This window comes from Emys orbicularis, chromosome 8 (assembly GCF_028017835.1).
Source record: "Emys orbicularis isolate rEmyOrb1 chromosome 8, rEmyOrb1.hap1, whole genome shotgun sequence".
Lineage (NCBI taxonomy): Eukaryota > Metazoa > Chordata > Testudines > Emydidae > Emys > Emys orbicularis.
The window spans coordinates 107,808,209-107,820,218 of NC_088690.1; positions in this window are offsets into that span (position 1 = coordinate 107,808,209).

Here is a 12,010-nt window from a genome sequence, read left to right on the forward strand (position 1 = left end):
CCATTGCATTTATAACACAAAGAGAAGGAAGAGGCAACCAGTCTTATCTCCCTAAATTTCCCTTCCTAAATTTAGCCCTCGAATGGAGTCTTCGAGTTACTGATCCCATCTTGGCTATCTGTGAAGGGGGAACGGGCAGGGAGGGAGGCAGAAGGCTGATCATCTTTCTCAAATGATTACATATGTGGAGGGGGATTTCCACTCGTGGATGGAAGTGGGTACCGCCACAGTTGTGCCTGCAGTGAACGTTGGGCTGCTCATGATCTGCCGCTTCCTCTCAGTCTCTCCAACCCACAGAGTTGTTCAGAAAGAAAAGAAAAGCCTTTAAGCCTGCGTCTGATTCTATTAATATTTACTATTTGTATTGCCATAGCAAGCAGCAGCCCGGACTGCCCAAGGACCAGGACACCATTGTATGAACACAGAACAAAAAGGTGGTCGTTGCCCCACATGTCAGATGCCTACTGGCTGTCTGCTTGCATCTGTCAGTATCAGTAATCATTACGGGACACTTGAGCATGGTGGGCTTTGTGATTTGCAGGGTGCCAAAGGAGAGCAGGTCCCATGCTGATGATATCGCTCAATGTGCAGCAGCAGTCAAAAAAACAGAATGTTAGGAACCATTAGGAAAGGGATAATCAGACAGAGAATATCATAATGCCACTGTATAAATCCATGGTACACCCACCCCTTCAATACTGTATGCAGTTCTGGTTGCCCCATCTCAGAAAGGATATATTAGAATTGGAAAAGGTTCAGAGACGGGCAACACAAATGATTAAGGGTTTGGGACAGCTTCCATATGAGAAGAGATTAGAAAGAGGGGGGAGTTTTCAGCTTGGAAAAGAGACGACTAAGGGGGGTTATGATAGAGGGCTATAAAATCATGACTGGTGTGGAGAAAGTGAACAAGGGAGTGTTATTTACCCCTTCACATAACACAAGAACCAGGGGTCACCCAATGAAATTAATAGGCAGCAACAAACAAAACAAACAAAAGGAAGTACTACTTCGCACAACATACAGTCAGTCTGTGGAACTCCTTGCCAGGGGATGCTGTGAAGGCCGAACTTATAATGGGGTTAAAAAATTAGATATGTTTACAGAGGCTATTAGCCAAGATGGTCAGGGATACAAACCCATGCTGTGGGTGTCCCTAGCCTCTGACTGCCTGAAGCTGGGACTGGATGATGGGGGATGGATCACTCGATGATTACCTGTTCTGTTCATTTTCTCTGAAGCACCTGGCATTACTAGAGGGGGAACTCTGTGCAGCTGTCAGCAAGGACCCCATGGTTCTGGGGAGGGGAGAATCAGAACAGAAACTCTGGGCCTTTAGGTGAATGCTCTTATGCCAGTGAGTGTCCCAAGTTTGGATCTCAGGACATCACAGACTCAGAGGTGGAACCCCCTGCCAGACTGGGGAGATGAAAGTGGAGCACGGGGCACATAGAGGTGCAAAACCCGTTCTTAAAGTTTTCACAAGTGAATTACACAGATGTAGACACAGCATTCCACTGGCTAGAGGATGGTCACTGTGTTTCCTTAGAATGCCAGAGACCCACTGCTTCGTTTCACAATGACCATACATTTGCCTAGCCTTGTACCTCTGCCTGACTCCCCTTGATATCAAGGGGAGCTGTGCAGAAAGGTCAAGAGCGTGGCTTGGCTCTAAGAATGCAGGAGAGGCACGCCTATGTACAGTGCAAAGAGCTGCTCCGGAGTTACTGCAGCTTTCCTGGCATCATGAGCAGCTCAGATTGCGAGAATTCCCCAGCCTTTATTGCCTAGGGGAGAGTAATCTGGCCTTTTGAGCTGTTTGTTCTCATAATATATTGGAAAACCGACATTGAAATCTGTTTCCTTATCACATTCCTACCCCCACCCCACCCCCGGCACCATCGCTTCTGTTATTGTAGGGTTGCTCATGAGCAACGATGGTGGGTAATGACAGGAAAAAAAGAGCCAGTGACAACTGCAGGGAATTTTCCCATTTTTGCACAATATTGCATAGATTTTCACATACGCTGGACCTGATGTTCCATTTAATTATTAGCCATTTTTTGCCAGTAAGGTGCTAGGGACTATACCTAGCAGGCTGTGGAACAAGCAGAGAAGTTGAACCATTCCCCCATAGCTTTCAGCCTATGCACCTCTTTGCTGTCTTGTGTGGCAACTCCTACTAGCCCATGGTGGGCTCTCCCGGAAGCCTGCCTGTACACTTCAATCCAGCCCTACAGCATGGTCAGCCATTCCAGTCTTGGGTTCCTGCAGCACACTGCTCATGCACCACAATCACTTTTTGGAAACTGGAGGATTCAGGTAACACCGGAGAACACTGTCATTAAAATACGTTACAAGGGGTAAGCTCTGTGGCCCAGTCCCTCGGTGCTCTAAATAGAACAATGCCTTAAAATGTTCTACAGGGTTTAATTTCACAGCTTAGCATGTTCTAAGGTTTTGGGACTCTCGTGCCTTGCATTTTAAACCAGTGCAGGAAATGTAAATGCCTATGTTCTATAGCTGAATATACCACCCAGGCACTCCATGCACCCAGGCATCTATGGACCCTGGGACTGAAAAACGGTCAAATTATCCCTGCTTCTCCTAGACCAACTGGTGCTCATTTTGTTCTGTTTTTTGTTTTGTAAGCCAGCAGAAAGCCTGGAGGCAAAGCTAAATACAGCCATATTGAGCCACAAAGGGGCTTGTTTTTAAGCTAGTGTCTCAGCCTGCAAATAAATAGCCTAACGCAGACTGTAAAAACTCTGGTCTATTTCTGTCAAAGAGAGAGAAAGAGGTGTCGTGTCTCTATCTCCATAGTTCTAGAATCTTGATTTATAAGCCTAACAACTGACTCTTCTCCATTTCATCTTATCTACCACCTGCTCTGGCTAAAAGAACCTTTGGTTACTCACCCAGGTAGGGCCGAGGGGAGCTGGCGATAGAGAGCCTTCAGTCCAGCCTCTGGGTTGTTAAGCGAATACAGGAAGGAGAGCCCAGCTGAGTTTACTTTTAGGCAGGAGAAGGGGAATTCCCCATGATGAGGCCCCAGACAGCTAGAGTGGTTTTGATAAGGAGCCACACACAGCGAGAAGGGCTCTCCTGCATCTGTCCTCATGAAGAGGGGGCGGTACCCCACTTATTAGTTAGTAATTGCAGCTTGGAACCACAGAACAATGATTCATTTATGGAATCCTAGGAAGGCTAATGAGATCATCCAGTTCCTGCCTGGCCACCGGAAGATTGTTCTCTTTCCCACATTCCCATATGTTTAGTGACTTCCCTAGGAAGCCTGTTTAGTGTTACTAGGAAATACTTCCTACTGGCCAGCCTGCCTTGTCCTTCCTAGCCAGTGATCAGCGCATCCCTCACTGTCCCATCAGCCTCAGCAGCGGTGAAGTCAAGTGGGCCAGTGGTACTATTTTGAAGGCAGGGTGAATAGATGCCAGCCCTGCCGTCGTTCCAGATAAACCACGTGGAGTGGTTACCAAGTTCTTTGACAGTCTGCTCAATGGCTGGAACTGGCTGGTGCTGGAATAAACGTGGAAGACTCAGAGTCTTTTCCATTTTAGAGATTGATCCCAACTCTCCAGGGGGCCTTCGACGGAGGCCATAACGTTACGTCGGTTATAGTGCAGAACGCTGCTCTGACAGCATGGACTTTGTATTCCTCCGATTCCCTCATTCGACAAGTCAAAGGATGATGGGAGGACCAAGTTCTGCTGTCAGGTACACGCACGCAGACCCACTGATTCCAGCAGCCTTGTCTATACTAGCAAAATGACTGCTTGTACTATATAACAGCTGTTGCACTGGCCTAAGCACCAATGTAGACAGTGCTCTTACCACGGTATCATGCAAATACGCTCTGAATATGTCCTGGCAGTAAAAACGCCAGAGCCCCATCTCCGCTGGAGGACATGCTCTCTGATAGTATAACTCTGCTCATGTCAAGGGACTCCGAGCACCGAGAAGCTGCACCATTGCTGGCTCCTGCTCTATTGTGAGCATTTGTTTTTCTGTTCTAGATGCACCCAGTGCAGGGCGCACCACTATAACTGACAGCAGAATCTGGAGAGACAAGGTGGGTGAGGTGATATCTTTTATTGAACCATCTGGCTCAGTTTTTCTAGCTGCCGGCCTGCATCTTCTACCTGGCATCAGAAATTCAGGCTGTGTTCTCCCAGCTCATTACATCACCTTACTTCTAGAATTAAGGGGACAACTTGACTGATGCTGCATGAGGCAGATTGGAATCCAGCTTGCTCCCCTATTGGCATTACTGTACCTGGCTTTGGCACTTGGAACAAGAGCAAATTTGCACTGGTTTAGTTATACCTGTTTAGTTAAATTGGTGCAAACTCCAGGCTGCACACACTATGACTAGGTCTACACTACGCGGGGGGAGGGGGGGGTGTCGACCTAAGATACGCCACTTCAGCTACGCGAATAGCGTAGCTGAAGTGGCGTATTTTAGGTCAACTTACCTGGCTGTGAGGACGGCGGTGAGTCGACGGCTGCCGCTCCCCTGCCGACTCCGCTTCCGCCTCTCGCTGCAGTGGAGTTCCGGAGTCGACGGCAGAGCGATCGGGGATCGATTTTATCGCGTCTACACTAGACACGATAAATTGATCCCCGATAGATCGATCACTACCCGCCGATCCAGCGGGTAGTGAAGACGTGCCCTTAGTTCAATTCAGAAGTGGCTTATTATGGTTTAGCTTAAACCTGTTTCCTAATATCTCCTGCTAAACCAAAACTGACCTGGTGTAAACCAGAGTCTCCAGCATTGCCTTTTGCACTAATTTATGTAGATCAGTTTAAAATGGCACCTTTCGTTAAACTGGTGCAACTCTGCATGCAGATGAGCCCTGAGTAACAAGACATCCTGGTGCTCCCTGTTTGCTTGCTCGGGTTAATTTTGTAATCCAAGCTCTCACCCTATACCAGTGGTTCCCAAACTTTAACAACCTGTGAACCCCTTTCACTAAAATGTCAAGTCTCACGAACCCCTCCTAAAAATGAATATTTCCAGGGATTTTCTCTTTTACCTGAGTATAAATTATAAAAGCAGTGATCTTGGAAATATAAAATTTGTTTTTATGACATGTTTATTCACACTATTATTATTTATCATTACAGTATTTTTATTACATTATGAAAACGGCAACACTCTTCCAAGATCTCACTTTCGTAGCTTGTATCACTTTGAATAAGCCTGTTTCATCAAGGAGTATCAGATGTGAAACAGCATGAAGGTATTTAAGAAGCTTACTCAAAGTTCCTCCTACACAAGCATTCAGGTCTTGAGTAGTCCAGGCAAACACCACACGTTACAAAGCTTAAACTTGTTCTTCATAATGATTTTAAAAACAGTGCTAGGTGCCTATTTAATTTTAAAAACAGCAAAAAATATCCACCTCCCTTTCCATTTCTTATAAGGAGTCTTGAAATTTAAATCTCCTCAGTGTGACATATATGCTTGCTTTGATCTGCATAGCTCTTGGAAGTCCAAGGGACAGCTCTGTCCGCCATTAGGGAATTTTCCCCCGAGAACCCCCTGTAACATTTTGCAAACCCCCAGGGGTTCACGAACCCCAGTTTGGGAACCACTGCCCTATAACTTTGTACAAGTGGAGGGGGGAGAGAGGGGTTGAGGACAAAGGTCAGGAATCAAATCCCAGACACAGAGGGCACCTCGAGAGAAGGCACAGGGGGGAGTGGCACAGGATCAAAGGCTGAGTGCTTTTCTAGGCCATTTTTGCACTTTGATCTGTGCAGGGCACCACATTTCTGACATCTTGGTGTCTACTGACATCAGAAGTGGGGTTTCGCTGCTCCTGTGGCTATAGTATTTACCAGTCCAGGCTGGTCTGTTTTGTTGCTTTGGTTGACAAAGGAAAGCAGAAGAACTGCGAGGATGACGCCTTCTGAGCTCAGGGAGGAAGCTCAGGCCACAGAAGGGGATTTCCAGAACATCAAGATCTGACTATGTAAATCATGCACTCAGATTACCCTGGCAGGATGAGAGGGCTCAGGGACAGCGTGCAAGGGAGAGGGATGAGTTGGAGATCAAATAGGATGGAGGCAGGAGCTGAGAGGGAAAGAGAGGAAGGCAACAGAGAGAAGGAGAGTGGACCACTGAGGAAGTGAGAGAGGGAGAGAAGAGGTGTGGAGGGGAGAAGTGATAATGGGAGGAGAGGAAGGGGACAGGGCTATTAGAGAGAAGAAGAGAATAGAGTTAAGGTAGGCAATTGCTTCTCCATACCTTTTGCAGCCCACAGCCTATGGAATGCACCAAGCTATTTAGACTCATGCCTAAAGGCAGCTTCCTCCATGACCCATTCCACCGTGCTGGGGCTTTTACCCTTTCATTTAATCAAATAACTTCCCCCACTTCCCAGAACGTGTACCAAGGATCTCCACTACCCATCCATCCATCCATCCATCCATCCATCCATCCATCCAAAAGCTTTGGTGGCACGATCAGATTGTCAGTGATGGACATAAACTAAATATCCAGCCAGATTACCTTCTGGACCTAGCCAGAGATGGAGCTAGGTGGTGTTCCATCAGCAAGGAGGTCATTATTCCCTTCCCGTTATTGTAGGTACACAAGACCATTTGGTGGCTAACAAGAACTGTGAAATCAAGATGAGGCACATGTCATGGCCAATTCTATGGGCCACATTCTGGTGTAAACTGGTGCAGCTCCAGTGATGGCAGCAGAGCCACACCAATATGCAGTAACAGAGAATTTGGTCCTAAGAGATCTCAGATCATGTTTTGCTTTGCGTTAGCCTTTAGCTATTTCAAGCCTAAATTTTCAAGGCCAGTAACATTCTCTATAACCCCACACACTCAGAACTGTTTGCCATCAAATTGCCTTTAACTAGACACAATGACAAGAAACGATCAGCAATCATCATCTGCTGGAATATCAGCACCACAGAGATGAGCAGGTTCCCGGGACAGCCCATTGTGGGTGGGGAAGGGGGTTTGTCCCATGCACTGAGCAAATTAGGCAGTAAAGACACAACTGAAAGAGTAACACAATGGCATAACATGGTCATGCCTTTACCTGGTTTCTGCAGCGATACTTCTCTGTAAATAACCGGGCCTCGTGGCCAACACACCTCCAGCATGGACATCAACTTGGGACCCAACTCTGGTTTCCATCCACTGTCTCTGGTGAGACCAGGCCCCTTTCTGCACAAGCCATTTCCATTAAAACTGGTACAGGGAGTTTCGTGTGAAAACAGGAGTCAAGAAGGGTTGTCAACCCTCCAGGATTGTCCTTGGAGTCCAACCAAACTTGGCAACCCTAGAATCAAGACTGTTGTTTCCTCCTTATCTGTCTAGTTCAGGGGTCGGCAACCTTTCAGAAGTGGTGTGCCGAGTCTTCATTTATTCACTCTAATATAAGGTTTCGTGTGCCAGTCATACATTTTAACGTTTTTAGAAGGTCTCTCTCTATAAGTCTATAATATAACTAAACTATTGTTATATGTAAAGTAAATAAGGTTTTTTAAATGTTTAAGAAGCTTCATTTAAAATTAAATTAAAATGCAGAGCCCCCCAGACAGGTGACCAGGACCCGGGCAGTGTGAGTGCCACTGAAAATCAGCTCGCGTGCCGCCTTCGGCACGCGTGCCATAGGTTGCCTATCCATGGTCTAGTTTGGGAGGGCTGAAAAGCCAGAGAAAAACAAACAAAAATAACCTACTCACTCCCCGCCTTGTACAGAGAAACATACTGAAAACACTGCTCAAAAACCCAGCCTGCTGGTGTTTTAGTGCACTCAGATTTCTCCAAAGCAGCACAGTCGGTTTTGGCCAGAAGACAGCAGCTTAATGAGGCCGCAGCATGGAATGTAGGGAGAGGGCTAGGCCCCAGAGCCATCCTCACGCTGAGTACATTCACCATACCTCCCAGAGTCTGTCAGTGGCGAAGAGGACCTGAAATAGTCCTGGGAACTGACTCAGAGTGAAAGCTCATCCATTTGGGACTCAAATCACTGGCTTTGGGGTTTTTCTAAGTGTTGCAACTAATGAAATGCAATTTTGCTTTGCCTGGAAACAATCCCTCACCGGCAGCGATGCTGCAGCAGAATGCAAAGCAGCTGTGTGCGTCTGGCCCTCTCTGTTCTCGTACTGGTACATGAACCCCTGGCCCTCACAGACAGTTTCCTGTGGGAACACCGAAGGCCTCGTTTTCCTTGGGGGGGGGGGGCAGACCCAGACCTGCATTCATATCTCACCCACGAGTCAGCTTTCGGGTGCTTCCCTTTTTTTATTCTACGCCCCCTCACTTCCTTCTATAGCGCTGTGGCTCGTAAACCATTAGAACAACTTTCCTGTTGCATTTATTTCTGTGTTTGACATGGCCCTTTTCATGTACTTACTGGAGGCGGGGGGAGAAGCTATTTGGGGTGTGACAGGTGAGAGAGGAAATACCACCTAGGATCGATGACACTTTCCTGGTTACAGGTGTCCATTGAATTACCAGAGGTCGCCGTTTGCCTTCAGAACCACATAACCTAGTCAGGTGAGGTCCTGAGAAAGATTTCAAGGCTGGGAAAGTTCAACCCATGGAGTCTGAGCTCAGAACAGGCTCAGATCCAATGCATGATGGGGAAGAGAGGTGTACTGGAGGAACAGTCCCGGCTCTCCTCTGGAGACCAGGACTAAAATCCTAGATGGGTGAAGATGGCCTGGATGCAAGGCCTCTCGCCTTCAAATATCTCCATTTGTAAAGGTCTCACACACACACTCCCTCACCCGCAGACTTGGCCATGAGCCTCACAGGACCGGGATAGCAGGAGCTGCAAGGCAGGGACCTAGAACATGAGTAGCAAGAAGTGCTGCCAGAGGGGGGATCAAGATGCATTTAAACCCTGGGCAGGGGAACCACTATGCTTGGCTCAGGCTGCTTCAATTAACCCTTCACTTTTAAAATCACCCAAAGACGTGACTTGCCATCCCAACGCCACCCTGCTTTCTCATGCAAGCACCATGCAGCAGAGCCTGTTCCTTCTCTAAGGCCTTGCACAGCACCAAGAAGATGGTCAGAAGTTAAATAAGATCACTTCTCCCCACCCTCCACCCCCAATTTCCCGCACCGCAGAAAGTGCCAGTAGTTTACACGGCGACCGAGTTATCTTTTTGGTGCACAAGAAGTCAGTCTTAAAGCTTGGAGCCCAGAGGTCGTTACTCCCTCATTTCCTTGTCATTCGTTTCACGTGGGTGCTACTGCCCTTTTGGGTTTGGTTGCACTTCTCACTGCAGAAATAGCGGCACTCTGCTGGGAACGTCATTCCAGTCAGCGGGAGAGGGAGCAGGAACCCTCTTGCATCACCAAAGTCTTCCCCACTCGTCCATGATGATGAACAAGGACAATTTCCGGGGGGGGGGGCGGGGGGGCGGAGGGCTGCCTGGGAAGTAGAGAAGAAGGTAGAGTTGGATTATTATTTCCCAAAGCACCGGAGGGGCGGGATAAAGAGGGAAAATACTCCAAATGCAGAATGAATCCTGTAGGATTGTGCTTGAGTTCCCCAAACCACTACAGCTCTCCTATTATTCTGGGAGGGGGGGGGATGGGGACCCCATCTCCGACATTCTCCAGGCCATCAGGAATTGCTCCTTCCTGGCTTGGGATGCTTTTAGGGGCTGCTGAGTTTCCCACAGTGATGGGACATGGATTGAATGGTCTAGGTCTGCACTGAGGTTCTTCGGAAATTCTGCCACCAGTGAGTGCTGGGGCAGCCCCACTAGCACTGATAACAGTGGGAGCAGACATGGAGCTCGGGGTGTTAGGGTTAGTGAACATGGTGGTTACAATGATGATGGCTTGTTTCTGCTGGAGCTATAGCTAGTGGAGCTTCGTTACCACAGCAGTAAGGGCCAGATAAGGACCTAGATCGATAGATGGATGCCCTGGGGCTAAACCATCAGTGGCGGGGGGATGACAGAGAATCGGTGTTGCAAAGAGAGCCCCTTCGAGGAGGATTTCTCCCTCCTATCACTGAGTGACTTTGGTGTCCTCATCCACTTAACAGGGAGCAGCCAGGACTTGAATTCATAGCCACGCCCTCCCAGGGAAATTCCTCGCACATGAAAACAAAGACGCTGGTCTCCGTGCGTCAGGTTCAGCTGGAATTTCTGGCAAGTGGCGGAGAGTGAGTTTAGGGCAATCTCCTCTGAGCGCAGGGCCAAACCAAACAGACCTCCTGGACCTTTGGGGATCATCTCTCTATGCTTGGCTTGCCAGTGAATGGAAGCAGCTTGTCTCTAGTTGTGCAGTTCGGGGTGGGCCCTAGCATATGCAGACAAACAGGCCCCACCCTCAGGAGTTAGAGTTACAGAAGGATGCCGTGCCCAAGAGGGCAGTGGTAGCTCACCATCACATTTGCCAGCAGTTGCGTGTTGCTGCCAACCTTCCTGTTTCCAAGCGAACAGAGACACTTGACGTGCTGCTCCGGACTCCTCTTCCGACAGAGGTGTCACATCTCCACTAAGTCAATGGAATTACTCCGAATTCATCCCCCACCCCCGGTGACTAAAAGCAGTAACTGCCTCACAGCTTCCACAAATAGATGCCTACTTAGAACATTCTCGATGAGCAGAGAGGAGGAGCGAGTAGGTCAGAGCAACCACAAGACCTGCTCCGTTCTTGAATCTAACCTGCTCCTGCCCACAAGGCCGAAAGGCCCAACACTGAATCGACCTTCATACAATATCTTTAGCCCCCTTTCAAACATCCTCCTGCAAAGTGCTCTCAGCTCTTCCCAACTGATGGCAGCAACATGGGTTAAATGCCAGCTGCTAGGTTAGTGGCTCACCCTCAAACCAGCTGTGTTTTGGGGACGTTGCATTGCAACGTCGTCCCTCTGCTTGGGTTGCCTGTTTGTTGTACATGGGGTGGCAGGGGATGGTAAGGTACCAGGAGAGTGGGTCACATTTTTTTTGATGGAACAGTTTTCCATTGGAAAATGCCCTTTTGTAGAGCCCTGCAAATCCGCGAGTATCCACTTTATATCTGTGGACCATTTCGGTGGATAGCCGCTCGGATGCGGATACAAATTTTGCATCCGCGCAGGGCTCTGACGGTAAGAACTGGGCAGGCAGCTGTGAGGAACCGTGGCGCGGATCCTCCACCTGCCCTTGGTGGGGGCCCTGGGGGGGCAGGGACATGGGCCCCCTACCCATGGCAGGTGGAGGGTCCGCAGCGGCTCCCCACAGCTGCCAGCGTGGCTCTCCCTGACCCAGCTCTTGCCGGGGGGCTCGGAGCCACAGCCCAGCCATGAGAATAGCTGGGCTGGCAGCTGTGGGGAGAGCTGCGGTGGACCCTCCATCTGCCCTGTGCAGGGGGGCCCGAGCAGCCACCAGGCAGTTCCGCAGGTCACCGTGCAGCAGTGACCAGTGGTGCCGGAATGGGGGGGGCCTCGCCTGTCCACTCTTCACAGGGGTGGAACCCTTCCCCTTCCCTTCCCTTCTTCTTCCTCCCCGAGACCCCTCCCCCCCCCCGGGAGCCGTGGCAGACCCTCCACCTGCCCATGGTGTGGGGATTGGGGGGCTGAGAGCAGCCCCCAGCCCTGTCCCCACCCCCCAGGCTCCCCACCTGGCTGAGGACGGGTGGAGGGTCAGCGACTCCACACTGGCTCCCCACAGCTGCCCGCGCAGCAATCCCTGACCCGGCTCTGGCAGGGGAAGAGGGGGTGCCTCTGAGCCTCAGCCCGGCCACGGTAAGCAGAGCCCTGCAAATCTGAGGATATCCGCAGAGAATTTTTGTGGATCGCGGATCGGCTGCAGATACACATTTTTGTATCCACGCAATTTTAAAATAAGTAATTGTTAGGTGCATATTACAGTTTTGGCACATGTGCTTTGAATGCCCCATTAGCAGCTTGTAAAGCACATCAAACCACGAATGGGATCACAGGTGAGGGCAGGAAGGTCAGATTTTTACTTCAGCTTTATTGTACCAACATCCACACAAATACCTGATA